This window comes from Thunnus maccoyii, chromosome 23 (assembly GCF_910596095.1).
Source record: "Thunnus maccoyii chromosome 23, fThuMac1.1, whole genome shotgun sequence".
Lineage (NCBI taxonomy): Eukaryota > Metazoa > Chordata > Actinopteri > Scombriformes > Scombridae > Thunnus > Thunnus maccoyii.
Window position 1 is genome coordinate 2,373,415 of NC_056555.1, and position 22,296 is coordinate 2,395,710.

The window sequence follows — 22,296 nt, forward strand, 5'->3', positions numbered from 1 at the left end:
GTGAATAAAAGAAATAACATCCACAGCAGTCCCCTTTTCACCCAGCGTTATAGAACCAAGTGGTGTTTTTTCCTGTTTTAGACAAGTGACCACAAATCATGTGTACTACACTACTGCTGACTGCTTCCAGAACACACCATCAGTTTTTAGATTGAAATCCTTCCTCCTGGGCAAATGTTAGGTTTTATGACACATGAATATCTGTGACTTACACTAGAGGTAAGTGAGCACTGCTTCACAAGTTGTCTACCTCAGTGTCAGTGTTCAGTTGTTTTCTACTATCATTTATGCTCTTCATGTATGAATGAGTTTAGATGCTCACAAAAAATACAAAATTTATTTGAACCATATAACAAAATTAATCATATAATAAAACATCTGAAGAAAAAAAGAGTCTTAGCTGAGTAAATAAACGCTGTGTAACTGTTGTTCAAGTGGACATGAAGATTGGAAAAGCAAAGAGAGGTTTGAACTGTGGGAATATAATACAAGTCATTGGACCATATTGCATGATTTCTCTTTTAAAAATGGCAGTTGAGAATATAATGGGAGGAGGTTCAGATGAAAGGATCTGAAGTGTTCTAAAAAAAGAGAAAGCCGATGACAAAAAATGTGCTACAATAGTATAATACATTACATAAATCAATAAAACATTACATCATACATTACATAAATACATTACATAAATCAATAAAAAATGGAGTTTGTACATGAAGGTCCACATAGAAATAAAATTTCTTTGAAGTGACAAAAATGAGAAAGCTATTAACAAAAATCTGAAAAGCTCTACAGGCCATTTTGCAAGATGCTAAATGAACTTCAGCTCATCAGTTTCCTGTTTACAGCTGAGTCACGCAAGATTCTAGAAGCAGCTGACCTCAGCGTGGGATCATGAAATGAAAACAACACCTGTACAACAAGAAAACATGATCCTGCCACCACAACTAAACAGAACCTCACTGAATGTCTGAATATTGACCATGAAATGATCTACATCATCTTCATTATAGTGAAGAATCTTTTAGCCAATAATATTTTTACACATCTGCTCCTTAAAAAGTCATGTTGTGTTAGCTTTTAGTTTTGTTGCTCAATAATCACTGTGTTAGTTTTGATAGTAAAGAAAAAGACTAAAGCTGATAATTATGAGACGAAGATTTGACTGTAATTCTAACAGTGTGTGAATGAAGTGTGTGTGTGTTCAGATTTGACTGGTATGGCAATCAGGTGACAGGTCAGGAATACTGCTGAACACATTTGGATGCTGTTAGTTTCTGCTCAGAGCTCAGTGTCTGTTCATGTGAATAATGTATTCCATTCCTTCTATGTGATGTGATGCAAACAGCTTAGTGACACATGTAAGCCAATTATCTGCCAATGACTCGTTTATTTCACTTCACTTTCATTGTTAAATCTTCCAAGGGGAATATCAGTGATAGAAGTGTAAGAGTGGTGCTAAAGGGAAGACCATGAGGTGTTTTGAAATGAATGAAAGGATTTATGTCCTAAAGACCATGAATGCACTGGGGGAAAAAGAGTGTAACAGGTGGAAAGAGCATAGAAGAAAAAGGAGATAACAAGGATAAGGATGAAGATGAGATGACATTGAAAAGAGGAGATAGTGTAAGCATCTGAGGTTTCAGGTGAAGAGAGTGAAAGACAGAGTGACACAGGTAGTCTGTCTCTCTGCCTGCAGGGCTCAGACAGTGAAGGTCATCAGCAGCGGTGGCACTGCCTGCTGTCGCTCCAGGCCAACACTTGTTCATTTTCTTTGCATCTCGCTCTGCTGATCATGAGCTGGGCTCTGTAACAGAGCCAATCCTCACATAACCACAAGGGCTGCGGGGGTCAGAGGGCAGGGAGAGAGCGAATTGGAGATTCTGGCTAGCTTTTAAAGACAAGTCACTGTGCTGATGCAGAACTGGTAGCATTGAGTGAAGCAGAATGTGTCATTTAAATCAAATAAATATATCTGTACAGTCATTAAGAACAGTAGAGGTGGAAATCATTGGGAATGCATCTTCTTTCCTCCTATATGTCTTTTTTTTCAAATTTCTGGCATCTCCACTATTTCTATATGAAAATTGAAAAAAAACAAGGTGACATCCCTTAGATGTCTTGTTTTCATAGAAGAGTAAAGAAACCTAGAAAATATACACATTTAAAAAGTGGGAACCAAAACATGTCTATATTTTTTCTTTAAAAAATAGCTCAAAATGATTAATCTGTCAATCATTAATTTTCTGTCGCTCAACTGATCAATTGTTCAACTGCTAGAACCAGGAAAACATATAGTTATCAACAACTCTACAGGCACAGATCTTTTGAAATAAAAAAGACTATGGAGCTGTTGTATTTGTTTACATGTTCAGACTTCTTTCTTGTTTTTTCTCTATAAGCTTGACTTTTGGCTGTTTGTTCAAATAATGTCCCTTTAATTCAACTTGAGTCCCAGAGAATGCATCTGCATCCTCTATCCAAGGGCTTTTCAAAGTCTGACAGGACACATATTTGTACATGAATGGATAGAGCAGAGTCTCAGTGTTCCAGGAATATCAGATTCTGAGCATTACTGATGTCATCAAAATATTGAAAAAGTTCATATTAATGGCAGAAGTACTAACAAATATTGTTTGTGTACCCAAACCTGATAGTGGCATCGTTAGACTGGGTGACATGTTCCTTCATTACCATAAACACACACACTGTAGTTTATTTTGACTCAGTCCCACACACATCATCCTGCTGCCAGAAATACTCACTAGAACACCAAATGTGGATTCATCCGCTGCTGAAAATAGTCCCCAACAATTACTGACTATTTCCTCCTGTTTGAGTAACATTTGTTAAAAACTACAGTACCCAGCTGTTTCAGGAAATTACTGAACATTTCTTAAAATAAAACTTCATATTTGTTAGCCTGTTTAAAGATTTACATAAGAATCTTTGGCATGCAAACAACAAACCTTAATAAATCCTCTGAAACACAGGCTGCACTGATCCTTGGAGCTTTGTGACTGAACTCCTACAAACATCAGACTCACCGGGGCGGCATTCAGCTCTGACCTGAAGCAGATAAACATGATAAGAAGAGTTAGAGCTATGCACACCATAAATTCATCTTACTGTTTACCACCTCTCCACACACACACACACACACACACACACACACATACACATAAACACAATCCAGTACCTTCCTAAGGACCTACACACAGAAGAATGCTTCTTGTTTTCCAGCAGAAAGCGTTTTTTCTTCAGTGGGTGTCTCAAGTATTGATGGCTTGGATCTAGTGGGCTTTGTTTTTCTCTCTCTTTCTCTCTCTCTCTCTCCCTCTCTCATTCTCTGTGCGTGCGTGTGTGTATTTTAGTCTGAATTCTTGCTTCTACAAGTGGCACAGTCTTAGTTTGCCAGGAGCTCATTTTTCTCTGCTGTTCTCTGTCTGCTACAGTTCTTCTTCCCTTCTCTTGCATCCTATATCTCCCAAGTGTTCTCTGCCTCTCTCGGCCACAGTCTCCTCTCGCCTCCATGCCTCTGCCACTTCTTCAACTCCTTGCTTTATTTCAACTTCTCTCTCTCTCTCTCTCTCTCTCTCTCTCTCTCTCTCTCTCTCTCTCTCTCTCTCTCTCTCTCTCTCTCTCTCTCTCTCTCCCCTCAGCGTTTCCTGCCCTTTTTTCTTCGTTGCTCTCAGGGCGATTGATCTCGCCAGCTAGACTTCATCCTTTCATCCAGGCCGTCCGGGGGCTCTCCTGCTGAGCTCAAAGCCTGACAGAGAGCTCTCTCTCCTGGGTGTAGGAGTGGCAGACAGTGCCTGTGGACATGCTGCCGTGCAGAGAGAGAAGTGCAGGGCTCACCTGAGGTCCCTGCTACTAAACTATTAAATGCTGATCACTAGGTGGACATGTTGGGAAGTCCATACTATAGACTAATACTAGAAGAATAAAGCATGTGTGTTACAGACACAGTTAATTTGATGGAAATGAACACATTGTACTAGCTTGTACCAACACAAAGTCATTTAGCCATTCCTTCCTGCAATCAAACATAATGTCAATATATTTTTAAAAATGTATTACATTGTTTCTTATTGTTGAAACGAAGAGTAAACGTCTTAAAAAATGCTCCTTTTTGTCTCACCTGGATGGACGGGCATGTCTGTGTTTGATTGACAGCAGCTGTGTCGGTGTTATAAACAAAGTAAACACACTGCTGGAGCTACAATTCATGTGCAGACAGTCGGCCCTGTTTTAACCACGCAAGCACAACAAGTGCAGCATGGTAGGTCTTAGGCACATGCTATTGTGGTTCATGTATGTGCAGCAGGCCAACATGCAAAAGGGCTGAGTGAAGGTGAATATAGATCAGCAGGCGTGGTGATTATTGAATACTCTCTTAGCCAGTCACATCACTGCTCTCATAGCTCTGAAACAGCTGAGCCAATCACAGTTAAGCATGATAACAACTGCTCAACAAAGAAATGTCTGGACAGTTCAGAGCACCACAACAGGAACACACATCACAGATCTGCAGTCAAAGACAGATGGAGTAGGTTTTTTCATCAGTAATAATAATGAAAAAATGTATTACTTAAACAACCTAACAACTCATTTTATTGCTTTAGGGCCTTCAGTTGTTGGGCTACACTTTTATAGACATCTAGAATACAATATGTGCAATTAAGACACAAATGCACTTCTTACATCTTGTTTCATAAGCAACGTACTACATTTATCTGCAATCCTGCAACACAATAATCCATGTTCATATTTATATATGATTTGTCTCTTTGTGTAAATGACAAAAACAAGCAGTATGAATGAATGATTTGAGCATTACTTTTATAATTTATCATTATGAACTTTATTATGTTATCAAATTAGAAACATCACTATCAGCTAACAAGGCATTACTGCTATATTGTATTGTATTTTGGTTGATTCTCTGTTAAAATCTATTTACTGAACAGAATAGTAATAGTTTTGAAATGGGATATAAAACTTGAAATGAAATATTGACTGTACAAAGAAAATATGGACTGTACTATGGACAAAGAAATGAAGTGTATGAAATCTATGACAGTGACAAAGGCAAAAATTAAATGTGACTTGCATAAATAATTAAATAATGTAACAGTGGAAGTTGAATGTAATGCACAATCTAAAGTCCAGTTTCATGAAATATAAGAAAGTGACAATTGCAGGGATTAAATGAGGGATGTGAAATGTAAAGTCCAGTTTATATATAACAATGCACAGGGTTGGGGTCAATAGGTTTTATTGGCCAATGAAGGATGATGTGATCTGGTACACACATGAGAGTATGGTTGGACTTGTGCAAGAACCAATAACAGTGATGTCAAGGCCCATGATGCTTACTGACTCAGTGTGGAAGGAACTCTGCTCTCATTTCAATTAGTTACCTGTACATTCACCAAAAGCCTCAAAGTTGCAATGAGTTTACTTATCAGGCTGAAATGAGAAATAGCTGGACTTGGTACACAAATGTAATGTTGTGGTGAGATGCTGTTAGTGTTATGGCTTTGTGTTAGTGTATTAGTATTAATGTTCATGCCACATCAACTTTAGGCCATAATATTTTTGAAACATGAAAATCAGGTCTGTAAATCCAGTCTGCAATACCTCTATCTTTGACACATGTAATATCTTCTGTTTTTGTCTGTTACTGTTGTTAAAGTTACATTATTAACATTTACCATTAACATTGTGTCTTTACCAAAACAAGATGTCATTACCGCAGAAATGCTTTATTTTAATTATAATTATGATTTTAATTTGCAAAAAAATGTTTTAACACTTGAGTAGAGATGATTTATACATTAGAATTGCAATATCTGTTATAAAAAGTAACATTTTATTTTTTGTGTGTATGAAGACATCAGTAACATCAGTAACAAGAGGAATTTGCCTTGAATTAAAACTTCAGTAAAATCATATAAATGTTTTTGCACCAACATCAATAAAACATACTGCGAACTGTCAAGATTTTCCTTGGCAAATGAAGTGAGCCTGATTCTTGCTTTTCTTTCAACTCAGATTTTCTGAGCTGATACACAAATGCAAATTGATTACTATTCAATCACAAACCCACTCATCTGCCAGTAAAGCTCCAGCTGCCCACGTTCTCTATTGATATCCAGTATTGTGTTCTCTATCACAGACAAATTAAGGTCCATTGCAGAATCCTGCATGTACCGATGCTGCTTTTTAAATGAGTACTGAATGAGAGAGATTCCAGTCAGTCCATTTATACCCAACCACAGTTCCCTCTCTGAATGTCCTTCTGGAAGAATGAGCAATAAATGTAAAGGTTTCCATGTGCAGAAATCTCATTATTTTTGATGAAATGATAGAACTCTAATACTGTATGTGACCACTGGTGACCCAGTAGTTCCATGAGCCCTCTTCACACTGTAACAGTGTGTTCTTCCTCTCTGTTGGTGTGAAAATATCACTTTTCATTTACATGATATTATATTTTCATTAAGGTGGAGATCTCATCCAGACTGGCCAACCTTCAGCGGACAAAAAGAAAAGGCTTAAAGTGCCGTAATGGTGATTTAGCAATGTATTTCTTTCCTCTATTGGATTTATTTATCATGAGGCCAAAATTTATGCTTGTACACCAAACATACCAAAATGAAACAAGCAGTCTTTCCCAGAGGATGAACCCTGTCCATCAATGAACTTTCCTCTAGCACCACCCTCATACCAAAATGTAATCCGAGCACAAGATTTCTCATGATCTAATCTGAAATGAAATGAGATGATATTTGTAGCGCACAATCCCAACCTCTGTTTGAGTTTAAAGTCTCTACATGGACAAACTTTGCCAATTTACTGGTAAGCTTCTAAGAATAGCAAAATCAATGCTGTGTTGTTTATTACATTCCATGGACTGTTTCAGTCCAACACTTTTGTATAGAACTTCAAAGATTAGTCAATAAGTTGATTGACAGAAAATTAATCTGCAACTCACAAATTATTGATTTAGTCATTTTTTAAAAGTGAAAATGCCAAACGTGCTGATTTCAACCTCTCAAATGTAGGGATTTGATGTTTTTCTTTGTCATGCAAGACAGTAAACTGAATAGGTCTTTTGGAGTGTTGGTTGGACAAAACAAGATGTTTGAAGACGTCACCTTGGGTTGTGGGAAATGGTCAGAGACACTTTTTCACTATTTTCTGACATTTCATATACAAAAAAATGTAGAGGAAATAATGGACAGACTATTTGATGGTAAAAATAGTCTTTAGTTGCAGCTCTAGATTTCTCACTGATTTTGTTTTGTTTTCATTTCATTTTTTTCATGTTGCGAGGGACTTGCAAGAGTCACATTTAAAAATAAATGTCAAAACCAAGGCAGTAAATGTGGACATGTTGTGGCTTTTAGTCCCTTCTAGGGGTCAAGCTCCAAAAACAGTGGATCCTACACCTCCCATAATGCAACTCGATAGCATCTTTTATTAAATATTCCCTGCCCCAGGTCGCCAAGCTCAAGCCAGATAACCCTAATGACATCATTTCGTTTATTTTCTCAGACTTCATAAACTTCTTCCAGATCCCAACTGTTTTACCAGGATGAGTCGTATTCCACATGACTAGTGGTGATGGAACGAGTTAGGATTCAGTCAGCAGACTCCCTTTCTGTCTTCAAAAATTGCTTGAAGACTTACCTCTTCTGGGAGCACTTACTCTCCTAATATGTTCTTTAGAGATAGAGACATTTTTTCTCAGTAACACTGTAGTTATTTGCACATACATGTTACTTCATGCTGTGAGCCCTTTGGCACTTGTGTCGAGTGGAATGTACTGTAGAAGTGAGTGTTGAGACACTTATTCCTGAAGGCATCTCCTTGATTTACCATGGCTTGGTTTGTACCTCAACCTGGACAAAAGTTCCTGCCAAATGAACAAAGTTGACATAAATTTAAAGAACTTTGCAATTTGTGAATGTAAAATTAACTTTAAAGTGCAACACACATCAGCCCTATCACGGACCATGTGACTTAATGCTGAACATTTGACTTGATGCTTGTAGCACACACTGGACTCATCACACAGATAGAAGAAGTATGCCTATTTCCAATGTCCTGCCATAAACACTGAACGCTTGCACATGTTGAATGACGTCATCACCCTTAGTGCCTGAGAGTAGGAGGGTGTGAGGTGGGACAGTGCTTTACGACATCATGTTACCTGAACAGAGATGTCGTGTGCTGTATGTAGTTTTATGAATTGCTGTGTGTGTTAGATGTTTGTTTTGTGTAAAAAGGTGCCATTGGACTATATCAACAACAACATAGTACTGGTTAGCATTGTTTCAATGCTATGCATTTTAAGTTATTCCTTCGAGCAAAGTCTGTAGAGTTGCTCCCTTACAGAAAGTGGCTAAAACAGACAACCAGAGCCCTTGGAACACTTGTTGATTTGACACTGGGGTGGCTCTAAGCACTGAGAGACTTAGCAGGCTTAACTGTTGTGAGAAGACATTGGATCCCTGACACTGGCTCTAGTCATGGTATAGTAGCCCTCATGCATCAGTGTGGGGAGCGAATGTAATTACAATTGCTGCTTTTTTTAAACAGGGAGGGCCATTGAGAGCAAGCTCTCTTTTACAAGGATGCCCTGAGTACAGTACATATAAAAGCACAGGAAAGTTACAGTATACATAAACAACAAATCATATATAAGAGCAATAGAAACAATGTAACAAAGTGCATATTATAACAATAAAAGCACACAAAAATTACAGTATTAACGGATTATACAACAGGCCAAAGACATTAACATAAGGGACAACATCAATTCAAAAATATGCATTCACACTGCTCTATGTTAGTCAAAAGAGATTTAAATTGATTAAAAGGGATTAGTTTGTCTAATTTTACAGGCCTCTGCAGTTTGTTCCACTTGTGTGGAGAACAGTATTTTAAAGCCAGCTTCCCAATCTCAGTACTAACATGATGATTTTCGAGGACAAATAGTCTTGGGACCTAGTGCAGTGTGACAATGATCTATAGTGAAAAAGACATTTGAGATACCCAGGAAGTTTTCCAATAAATGCTTTGTAAATAAATAGAATGCAGTGCTGTTCCCTTCTCACTGCCAACGACTGCCACCCAACCTTCTCATATAAAATACAATGAAGCCATCTAAAGCCTCCTCTAGTTATGAACCTAAGGGCGGAATGACAGACTGCATAGAGAGGTTTAAGAGTAGAGGCAGGAGAGTGCATATAAATTACATCACCATAATCCATAACATAAAACGGTTGACTGAACAATTTGCTTTCTGCAATTCTGGGTAACACAAGCCTTATTTCTGTAAATGAATGCCAGTTTTGCTTTTAAGGACTTAGTCAGTTCTGACCACCTTCATTCAAAAGTAGGATGTAGGCTGTCTTCCAAAGATCAGGTGTGTTTTCTGTCACCACAGTCAGATTAAAATATAATTTAAGCATTCAACCAGCAATGGAGCAGCTAATAAAAAAAGCCTTTATTCTAACTGATCAGCCCCAGTGGCCTTTTTTTTCATGATTCGTAAAAGGCTTTTTTGAAAAGGTCTGAGTGCCTAATTTGTTTGTCTGGCAAGGTGCACTATGATCAGATACATTGGGAGGAAATCCAGCATTTTCAAATAAATAACCTGAAGAAATAAAGCGTTCATTGAATACATCACATATTTTCTTTCCAACTGAGATAGTAGTAGAGGCTTAAAAAATTTCAATGGGTAAAGATGAAGAAGAATTATGTGACAATGATTTAACCGTTTTCCAAAAAATTGCTGGATTTCCCTTTCTTTCAGATAGTGCAGAGACATAAAATGATTTGACATTTCGAATAACAGCGAGACACCTATTACGTTGTAGACGAAAATATTGCCAATCTGAGGATGATTTAGTTGTTTGTGCTCTCTGAACAAAACCGAGTGTTGTTCTTGTTTTTGACTCTGAATTTCTCAAAAGGCACATACCTGGGATTAAATTACCTCATAAAATAATCTAAGGCCCAGTGTGGATCAGGAATTGCAGTGGTAAATCCAATATTACTGTACTACAAATCAAACAAAGATGTAAAAGTGTAAAAGAGTGTTTAAAACACCACTAGATTAATAATGTTGAGGTCTGTTGGTTAAAATAATATCTAGAAGTGTGGCCTTTTCTACATTTTTTGGATCTGGCCAAGTAGGGGAAGAAATAAACTGTGTGAGATTGAATCCATTGCAGATGTTTTTTAGATTATCAGAAGTGTTAGTTAACCAGTTAATGTTCATATCACCCAGGATAAGAAGTTCTGAATATTAAGGCTAAGGTTGTTTTGGACCCAAAAGCAGACACGGCAACAGAGAGGAATGGATAAGATGGGATGGTTTTAATGAGCAAAGCTGGTTGTGGAGGGAAGAAGGGAGGGGGGCTGGTGATGGCGAGGGGCAGGCAGGCTGTAGAGGAGAAGTATGGTGGAGCTTGGCTGGTGGCTGGGTGAATATAGCGTGGAGTAGCTGAAGAGTGGGCTTGCGGCAGTGCAGAGGGTGAACAATAAAATCCAATAACTCATACCTTTCCAGTATTATTTTTCCCCAGACGAACGCTTACGACCAATAGTTCAAAACATTTCGGCTTAGAAACAGAGGTAATGACAGAGACAAACAACTTTTCACAAAAATGGCAAAACCTTTGTAGGCCGACCACATTGAAAAACTCTATCGTTATCAAGACACAATATCAGCATTTTAACTTTGTTCGATAACCATGTTTCAGAAAACAAACATGTCAGGGTCAGTTTGTTGCGTCCAGACTTTAAAGCTCCACTCCAGCCAGTCTTCTTGTTTAACATTAACGTTCTTTTTCAAGTAGAGAATGGGGGAGTGGTTAATAGTCGGACGTTATCCATTACCATGGCAACCAGATTGCCATTCTATAGCACACTGGCGATGTGTCTGAATGGTAGTGATATTATAGTCTAACCTGTCCACTTACTACAGGATTAGCTATAGACTAGGTTACGTAAGTAACAAAAATATGTAAAATCAGACAACAGCCTCTTTATTGATGGATCATCTATCCCAAGCAATGACATCTTGCTTTATTTTTTTGTAAATGTCTGTAAATTTTTCTCCTCAGTGGCCAGGCCCGGTTCTACAAGGGTGCAAAAGCTTGCATTGAACCCTCAGTTTAATATTTTGCACCCTCAGTTTAAATTTGAATAATAAATGCAAAATGCCTTAGGCGTACGGACTGTGCAGGCGTCTTCATGAGCACGTGCTATTGTGGTTCATGCATGTGCAGCAGCGCAATGTGCAAAAGGTGAAGGTGAATATCAGCAGGTATGGTGATTATTAAATACTCTCTCAGCCAGTCACATCACTGCTCTCATAGCTCTGAAACAATTGTGCCAATCACATTTAAACATGATAACGACTGCTCAACAAAAACAACAACAGAAAGCTTTACCTCAGGAAATGTCTGGATGGTTCAGAGCATTATGACGTGATTACACATCACCACAAATCTGCACCAAAAGACAGATGGAGTAGTTTTTTCATCAGTTAGTTACTATAATAATGATAGAAATAAACGATAAAGAAACTGATTTGGTAAAGCCATTTATATGAAGACATCAGACCGACGCTCTTCAGCAATAATTCTAATGTATGTCACCTTGTAGACAAGGTCACATAGTTATGTTACACAACAGCTTTGCATTGTAATGTGTTTCAAGGATAAAACATGAGACACTACTTTTGCAAAAAGGAAAGTTGGAAAAGAGGCTGATGAGCCCTGCTAACCTGACATCTCCTTCATAAAAAAGCAGAATATTGAGTTATAACCGACTAGTCTGATGTGTGTAGAGATGTGTGTGGTTATACTGTGGCAGCCGTAGCAGGGTTTATCAACATAACAGTCCTGCTTCCTTCAGATGCTGCAGGGATTTAATGAACTAAAGAAGAAGCTTCTCATACAGTATAAACAGCTGTGGACAGCAGATAGTGTAAGAATAACCCACATTCATTTACAGATCAATGCAGACTGATTTACCGACTTTTCTGCTTTAACCACATTAAATATTATTTTCTGTGCAGCTTTTGGTTGGAGAGTGTTTATTTGAAATAAATTATTTATATTTTAAGGCTATAATATGTAACTAAATAAAGTGTCTGAAAACACCTAGACCTATATTATATATTTTGTTGAGTTGTGTACTTACATTATCCCAAATGTTTCCAACAATTTTCAAACCCAGAGAATTCTGTAATTTTAATCAAGGTAATGGTCCGTTTCATTTGGTCGCCTGTCAATGGCGTCATACCACCTCTACCAAAGAGCATACATGTCGGTGTTGTGTTTGTCCGCTACAATTGTGTCTACCAAAGATCATACACTGACAAAATAATACATTGGCATTGCAGCTGTTTGCCACAATGGCGTCTACCAAAGATATACATGTACAAGATCATGGTACATGGTTGTTTGACAGAAACTGTTATAAATTGACTTTTATTCAGTTTTAAGCCACATTTTTATGATAAACTTTTTAGATCTTGGTCATTTTTAACTATATCTTTTAACCGGATGAAGGATTTTAGTCATTGGACGTCTGGATCTTAAGTTATCATAGAAACAAGCTGAGCAAACGTTAGCAGCAGCTCAGCTAGCAGCCCCTCACGGAAGTCCGGTGTTCGCTGAACATCGTTGGAGAAACATTGATTTTTTACGTGAAACAGCTTTTTTCAGTATTTTTACTGGTTTTAATCCCCATATACGCTTGTTTTTGGAGAGGAGACCTCTGCATATAATTCAGCAGCTCGGCTAGCAGCCCCTACCGGATGTCCTGTGCCCACTGAACAGTGTCAGAGAAACACTTATTTTTAACGTGAAACTGCTTTATTCAGTTTTTTAGTCATTGAGTCCATTTGTTTTGGAGATCATCATTTGTTATTGCTTTGATTGAGAGACCACTAGCAGCAGAAATTACATATTGTGTGTTTATGCATCAATCCATTGTTGCAGTACGTCTTCAGCAAGTATTTAGTTTGAAACACAAGCACCTGATATTGTATCAATCGCCTCTGTGATGCTAACAAACAAAGGGAATTTAAGAGGATGACGTATGAAAGCAGTGTTTTACTATAGTCATACTTCATCATTCTGTTTTAGCAACAGCTTAATTTTTTTAACATTGCATGCAAGAAGCTTTGCATGCTAAAGTCAACACTGAGTTTCCTCCAAATGTGAGTCACGACATCCAGAACGGCAAGTGGAGTTATTGATAAGTGGAGAACATAGCATTGGGTTTTGTTTTGAATCCAGGTTTATCATCCTTTGATTTGCTTCCTTCTTTGGCAAGTTAACAGTCCAAATCATGATCAAGTTATTAAAATCAACACTCCTGTGATTAGTCCAGTGATAGTTAACAGGTTGACAAGTTGCAACAACTTGTGCGGGTCTTTTGACAAGTATCCCCACCAGGGACCCTCAGCTTCAGGCTTTAGACAAGGCTTTTTTGACTCTAGAGTAAAGCTGGACAGATACTGTACAGCCTGATATCTGGCAGGTCAGAAATTTTGCTTGGCTGTCTGCAGTTGAGCAGTTCCACTGTTCCATTTCCCAAATTGCTGCTGTCAAAAGTTATTAAGTGTAGTGAGCTTGAATTAAACTGCTGAGATATAAAACTTCACTTCAACTTCACTGCAGAACAGACAGATTTACATCTTTCAGCCATCTGCAACTCCATATTTTTCCTTTTTTTCTTCTTTCTTTCTGTCCACAGCAAAACTGAGCAGAGTAACGTTGCCTTTCTATCTTTTGGTTAATATTGTTGAGGATGCAGCCATCTTGTTTGAATAAATTGTATTGGAACTGTCAGTGGACAAAGCTGATTGGGGAGTCTGTAGTTACTCTAATTGTGAGCACAACTTCGTGGTCACTCAGTTGTTCCTTACACTGTGATTGTGCTATTAATAACTCCACTGAGGACACCAAACCAGCATCCTACGAACAGGTACTGTCTGGAGCCAAAGCCTGATATTGATTATAAATCTGGACCATAGAGCTCTTCTGTTGTCTAGAAGCTATTAAAAACACATAAAAGAGACATACTGTTGCATACTGTTGGTGACACATTGCTTCATTACGATGAACGCAGCCAATGTAGTTGTAGTCCGACTTAGATCCTTAAAATCAGGACTTAAGTCTTAAGACGCGTGCAAGTCCTGGACTCAAGTACTACAACACTGGTGTAAACAACAAACCATTTGTCCAAGCATACCTGTCAAGTTCACAACAGAGATACTCTCAGAGACACAGTTGTGAATGATCAAATTCATAATTCAGTGGATTTGATAATAATAAACTCATAAAACTACACAAGCTTCATTCTTTTAGTAATAGTTTTTAAGTGAAAACTGTTTTAAATTTAGAAAAAAATCTTGCCAGAGGAGAATACCCTTAACCCCTCAGAAATATGGATTATGAGTAAAGTTTGAACTAAAAAGTAACATTATTGTACACACACACAAATGTACACACAAGACATTCATACAAGAGCAACTAAAGTAGGAAAATGTGTCAAAGATGTGGAAGTTGAACTGCAGTGACCAGGGCTTCATGCATTAGTTTAACTGCATTATACACATTTACTTGCATAATCTACAGAGTCCATTCATTTGTTATACAATATAAAACATCTAATATTGATCTAGATATTAGAGACAATAGACTGTTAGTATGCAGGACCTTTTAGGCTTTGTCTCTAAGTTAAGCTTGTTTGTGTCAATTTAATAGAAACACATTTGAACATCTGATTGACTGTTTGTTTCCTGCAGATAAAATGATACATAATGTAGACACCTTACAAATATAAAAGCTTACCTCACCACAAAGTAATGACCTCACACTGTTGGCTATAATCACTGAGCCATTGTAAGATCTCACCTGAGATACTGTGGCTCTACCTGCCTCTCCTGCTGTCTCTGCTTTACTAGTACCTGCATGTTCCTATTCAAATGAGACATGATATTCCAAAACAAAGCAGTCATGTAATGTTATCCCTAGCTATGCATATGTTAATGTTGACACCAAACCAAGTTGTTACCTGTGATCATCTACTTTGGCTGCTATGTTCAAGTATCATTGTCTCAGAGGGCCTCCCCAACAACACTTACTAGCAGTCACATCCTAGATAATTGTTACTGCCTCACGAGTCATCAGTGACTCCTTCAATTTAGAGTCAGTGACACTGTCTACAAGGCAAAATCAATCCAGATCACAATGCAAAGCATGAACAATGAATGATTGTTGTCCCTACAATCTCCTGTTATAAAGACAACTAGTAACCTTTTTGCAAACAATTTACTTCAATCCATAAAATCTGACTCACCAGTCCACAGAGTTATTTCATGGTTAAAGAATCTGACAAAGCTCAACATAAAGTTTGGTTCAAAAGCAACTTCAGACCAAATTACCAAATTCAGATGGGAACACAATTGCCAGTCCACTGATATTGGTCTGTAAGGCTGACAGACAGGACAATGCAGAAAAAGGAATCACTAAGCTCCTGATAAGCTTAAAAACACATGGATTACTTAAATAGCAAGTTACCCATTGTCATTTTCCCATTGGAATTAAACTGATAGCTTCTTGAACTGTTCAACAACTTCTTTGTTCTTTGCAGTGTTCCTATGATGAAGGATGTTGCGATACAAGAAAACATGAGAGGTTGGGGTGAGCATGTTCATATAGTAGTTATTTCACTTCATCCTGGAAAATAGCTGCTCAGCACATCGGCTGTTAATCCTGTTAGCAAGTTCTGGCACGAGCCTAATCTTTCAGAGCACATCTCATTCATCCTGGCTGTTACTCTCATGAAAGACGTCACTGAGAGCGTAGTGTTCAGAACAACCAGTTACTGGGTGGCAGTCCAGGTCAGGTGGTTCCTTCTTGTATACAAGCCATGGGAAACCAACCTTTAAAGTCCCTTCCCTTGCCTGTTGGATATTTTCAGCAGAAGACTCCTGCACACAACCATCAAAAGGTTTAAACGGTGGATAGTGCGATCTTCTGTGAATAGCACATAACAACAGCCCAGCCACCTAAACATAAAATAACATAAGTTTAGGTATCGGGCTAACATGTATAAACAAATGATGCAGAAATATCACCAAAGCACTCTACACAAGGCAGAACTACCACACAACTATGATAGCACAAATACCACTTTACTATTACATATTAAAAATGGCCATATCGTAATACAATCAGTTAACATAAGAGGACTTATCAGAAGCACCCCACACCTTTTCACTTTGTTGTAAATTACTCAAATTTTATGCAGGCTAAGGACAAGATCCATTTTGGACACCTTCCTATGCAGCCCGCACTGCTGAGACAGTTTCCTAACCTCTTCAAGCTTTGAAGGTGTAGAAAAACATTGTAAAAAGGGAGAGTGACAACATGAAAGTCAAAACAATAACGTTAGTCAAAGTATCTTCAGTCCAAGCAGCTCATCAACCAGCCATTTTCTGTGTTGAGGACCCTGTTCGACTGCCTTGTTTTGGATCCAATCCACGGAGCCCAGAAGTGGTGAGTGGGTGGTACAATAAAGGGGTTCTCTTTGCCACCTCCAAAAGACATGATGTCACAGCCATTGAAGAAGTCAAGTCAATTAAAGCCGCAGAAACTCATGCTAGATGTTCTTGCTAACCTCCATTCAGTTCTTGTCAATTGGCAATAAATAAGTCTTCTTCTCCCTTATTGCCTTGTTGCAGAGGTCTCCCCTGATTCGATAACACTTAGGATCTCATTTTCAGTTTACTACACAGTGGAGGAATGTGGAGACCCCTGTTCCTGATCAAACATGATTTCAGTGACTGCTGTCAGAATGTATACCCATCTAATACCAAATCTATTAAAAATAACACTAACAGCACCTTTAACAAAGTAAAAATATGAGTGTCCATAATGATCCATAGCAAACTTGTTGGGTAAAACCCCCTGCTCAGCACCTCCATAGCCACTGCCCCCCCAAAATTCATCAATGTCGACTTGACCATCGTAGTTGCATGGTGGGGCTGGACTGTCACCACTGTAAATTGAGAACAACTGACCTTATACATCTTATCATTACAGGCTTCAGTGCTCATCTAATGGATCGAAGTCTATGCTACTTTGCAAAAGCTTGACCTCCAATAATTAGCAAGGTATAAAATGCAAACAACATATATAACGCCAATGTATGCTAAACCAAACATCCAAACATCTAAAACGTGCTAATGTGGCGGTACTCGCATTCATAGCTTGCTAGCATCCAATCACAAGGTTAGCCAAAAAGACCATATTTCCTCCCCTATTAATATGAACAATTTCTTTAGTCTGCTCTGTTGATCAATATAATTAGGCAAATCTGATTGAAATAAACATTAGCTAGTTCAAGTGTCAGTTAACTAGCGTTACTTCACCACCAAGCCACAACTATTATTAACTATTAGTAGTACTAGTAGCCTAGTGTAGTAGCACCCCAGCTAGCTAATGTTTGAAGTACGCCAGTTAAAAATGTAAATATTAGCCTATATTCAGCCTATATTCAGCTCTACATAGTCTAAGTCTATTCATGCAATTTGACTATGACAAAGGTTTATAACGCAAATATAATGTGACACTTACGTTGTGTACACCATACCGGCATTGTTCTTCATTCTACATTGTTCTCTGATCACCAACTACCGATGTGACACTCTACTCTCACAGCTAGCATCCAATCACAATCAACGTTTAATCCATAATGACAACAGGTGTCATTATGTGCTCATTATGAATTATTTTAAGTATAGTTGAGATCAGAGGAAAATATGTTGATGGATTATGGCAGACTGGCATATGTAAAAGTTTAGTCAAGATACTGTTTTAAAACCATTTAAATTTTTTTGATGACAGCACATAATGACACCTGTTGTCCCCGGGTCAATTTTGACCGGTTAACCCCGCCCAAATTCGACATTCAAACCAATCAAACCACAGTGGTTGGGATTAAACATTCAACGTTGAACCCCGCCCCATTCTGTAGGCTGCAGCCAGGTACTCTTCAATGCAGTTCTACTAGCTCCACTGCTATTTCCTGGTGCTCTCCAGCTAGAAGGAGCCAAGCAGCATAAACAGAGGGGGATAGGGGGGTCTGCATGTCACAGAAACATACAGAAACGTGACTTTTATTTTTTAAATTATATTATTGATGCTAATTTAAAACACTTATTGTGAAAACAGAATGTAATAATTTCCAAAGTCATGCAATGTCAAAAATGTGAGGGGGCGTGTGCATCTTCAAGTTGAATGGGTGCCTATATCAATGAATCAAATCCATGCAAAATGACACCATACGGTATTGTATATGTATCACACTGTATCTGCTTTACTACCTTTATCCACTTCTTCTGGATCAAAATACTGATTCACGCTGCTGCCAACCCCTCATCACTTCGTTTCTCCCCCGTCGTGATGATTGCAAGGGCCAGGGCGGGCAATACAGACAAGCAGGAGGCAGCCGAGATGAAACACAGCAGCAACTATTCATTACTCACTGCTGAGCAGCCTGGTTATTAAGAGGAAGAAAGAGAGGAGAATGATGGAGGGCAAAGAGGAGGAACATGAGAAAAGGAGGGGATGTGGGAGATTGGTCTTTCTTTCAGATGCATTCTGAATCCGCAGATGGGGAATATAATTTGAGTGAGGCAGAAAGAGATTTACTATAGAGGGAATAAGAGTGAGAGGAAAGAGAGGGGGAGAGGGTTGAACACAGAGAGGAAACCCTGTGGATACGAGTGAGTTTGAATACTTGAAAGGAAACTTTCATGTCATTGTTGCGGATGTTTTGACAATTTTGAATGTTAACTGTATTTGTAGAGGCAAAAATGTACAACTTCACCCAATACAGGCTGTTAAAAATGACAATTTTCTGCTTACAGTCAAGTTCAAAGAAGAGAGATGCAGTGACAACCACAGAGAGGAAGTTTAATCTCCTTGTGAAGCAGTGATCTACCCTCCCCATGATCCTATAGAATTAATGCAGCCTTATCTCTGCCTCAGTGACATATAACACAGATCAACTGATGATTTTCAGTCTAATTATTGGAGAAAACAAAGTCCTGACAAATGCTTGAAGATCAGTTCTGATTTAATCAGGACATGTGGTCCCTCATGCTACATGGTCTAGAAAACAGAATAATAGAGCTCTGAATCTTCCAAGCAACTTTATATACTTACAGCTTAGATCCTCTGTGATGGCTGTAGAAAACTTCTAATTCCCAACTGCTAGATCACCCACATCATGACTAGATTGAGACACTACTCAAACTCTCAAAACATCATGTCTCATCTGTAAAATTTTACAGGGTAAAACGTTCTCACCTCTAGGGATTACACAAGTCTGGAACACAAACCTTTCAGTGTCTGTGAAGACGATAAATTGAAGTAGGGTCTGGAGGAATGTTATCTTTTCATCTTGTAACTTGCATCATCAACTAATTCTTTTTAAATTTCTCCACGGTTTTCATTTGACACTGGGGAGAGCACATCACATGAAAAAGGTAACTACACTGGTACTGAACAGCAGAAGCATTGTGTGTCCGATGCAAATTTCCCTCTGTGACAATAAAGTCTTGTGATCTTTGTTTAATACAGAAAAAAGTCTGCACTTGAAGCATGACATATTAACATTTAAGCGAAACCACAATCTTTCACTAACCTTAACTAAAGTGCTTTTGTTGCCTAAACCTGAACACACAAAGGACTCAGGATGCAAACCCAGGTCTGTGTTGTTAGAGTCCTGCATCTTGTACGCCCCACCATCCACAACAACCTCCTCCCTCTGACCTCAGAGCGATATATAAACGTAGCTTCATTCATTCCACAAAACGTTACCTGTGAACATCATCCAGACAGTGATTACGTTTGCTAATGTGACAATGCATAAATGTATAAGTAGCATGTTACTGATGTAGCTGCTGGAAGTGGAGCTAGTTTCAACTACTTTACATACAGTTAGCTAGTTTAGTCCAGTAGTTCCCAACCTAGGGGTCGGGCCCCTCCAAAAGGTCAGAAAATGAATGAGAGAGGTGATGAGATGATAATTCTGGCACCTTTTTGGGCCTCAAACATTTATTTATTTTAAACCATGTGAGAAGTTTAGAGGGGAGATCTCTCTTTGGTGGCACTGTTAACAACTCATAGACATGGGGACCCAACTATACACACTGCTTTTTTAAGGGGTCACAAGCCAGAAAGTTTAGGAATTACTGGTTTAATCTGTAACAATGCAGTGTAATTTATAAGCTTGTTGTTGCATGTAAACTTTTAATCTGTACAGAAACTAGTAATTAAAGCTGCCAAATATATGTAGTGCAGCAAAAAGTACAATATTTCTCTTTTAGCTGTAGTAGAAGTATCAAGTAGCATAAAATGGCATACTCCAATAACCTACAAGTACCTCAATATTGTACTCTAGTGCATTTGTTTAGTAAATTAGTTACATTCCATCACTGGTATGCACATGCATGTGGGTATGATATTTGCAAGGACATTGACACTGTATTCTTGTTTAATATGCTAAAAGTAGATTTTGATCCTGGTCCTTTTTTTGTTGAATTCATCAATGTTTTCCACAATGTTTGTAAGTGGTTAATTGCAAACTGATTTGTCCTAAATGGACATTTAGAAGTTTGGATACAGGTTTATTGCATGCTGCTATCTTGGAATTCACTAGTAAAACTCACTAGTAAAAATCTGAAAATGGAGCAAAGTCATGGATTGACTGTAACACCATGCCCATGTATGTAGCAAACTTTCTGCTCTTTAAGCCTCAATATTTTCATATTGGAATATTTTTTCCCAAAATTCAGACTCATCTAAACATTTAAAAAAGGGCAATTAACTGTTGAGACCCTAACTTCCAGTGGTCAAATGCAATTACTTTAGAATTTAGCAAATTTTCCGACTTTAAAGGAGAACTTGGTTTACTTTGTTAGTTTGAAAAAATCTTAGCTTGGTCTTTGTAGCTACAGATTTAAAACAGAAACAGAAAACCTGTTTTACAAATTGCAGCCGTGGGATTTGTTGGTGTTAAACAGACATAAACTATCTAATAAAAAGACCAACATTACATCATTCAGTCATCGTTCATGGTTCTGCTTTCTGCTTTGGTTAAGGCTCACTTTGAAAACACAATAAACTGGAAGACAGGCGTCAGGTCCACTGAGGGTAGCAGCTAAAAACCAGGAAGTAGAAGCTGCACTTTTCTACATTAACTGACAGTTACTTTTTCAGCACAGATGTGGCAGAGACACACAAAAGTCCACTCACTCAGTGTGATGGCTTCTAATGGAGCACTAACCCAGTGACTGCTATATAGAGATGATGTTAAAATCCTGAATGCTTCCCTTTAAATATGCGAGAGGAAGGAAGTCATCTAACATTCTCATATCTTTGCTGGGATGTGTCGGCACACATTAAAGTCATTCAAATCTGAGAGTGTGTGGCCTGAGAGCGTACTCTCTCTGCCCCATGATGTGCGATACAGGCCTAATGTATTCAGCACTTCAAAGCAGCTCATTTGTTTGAAATGATATGTAATGCCTGGCTTTTTTATTTCTTTTTTTTTAATCCCCTCTCCACACATGCTATCTAATTCCATTAATGGCTCTGGGTGCACCTTCCTGTGTGAGAGATTAAATGAATGTCTAGAAGTGAACTCAGCGGAGTTAATAAGACTAATCACCACCGTGTCACAGTAATAAAAATACAGGGATGCAGTTCAGAGGGAGAGGCGACACACAGCACCCTCTCCAATCAAATCAGTTGGGTTTGAGTGGAGAGGAGTGAGTGGGTTCAGGTCTGTTTATATAGGTCGCTTTCTTTAATTTGTTTTTTTTTTTCCCTCTCTCTTCTTCTACTCTTTTTTTCATCTCACTAACCCAGAAAACTGTGTGTAATGTGGTGTGTGTGTGTGTGTACAAGTATGTCTTCTCACACACATGCACACACCGGCATGCTGCAATCAATACTCACAACTGTCAGTCATACTGGGCTCTGTGAAAGCGTGTCTCACTCTGTCTCACAATAATGTCGTTGCATAGTTTTGCACAGCTTTATTAATGTTGACAGCTCCGTTAAAGATGTATTTTCATCAAAACAATCAAACTATTCATTATATGTATGAATATACGGTAAGTAAGATTAGTTTATACTGTAGGCTTTGACTTTATATAGTACAGTTTTAAATTCTGTAATCAGT

At 38.2% G+C, this 22,296-nt stretch overlaps 1 long non-coding RNA gene across 1 annotated transcript; it reads right to left on the bottom strand.

The window, feature by feature from the left end:
• Positions 1–385: 385 nt before the first annotated feature.
• On the bottom strand, positions 386–18,504 carry LOC121890442. The gene is made up of 3 exons (XR_006093791.1): positions 18,428–18,504; positions 2,967–3,066; positions 386–1,839 (listed from the first exon to the last, which is right to left on the bottom strand). It is a non-coding gene; the product is annotated as an uncharacterized LOC121890442 (long non-coding RNA).
• Between the last annotated feature and the right edge of the window lie 3,792 nt (positions 18,505–22,296).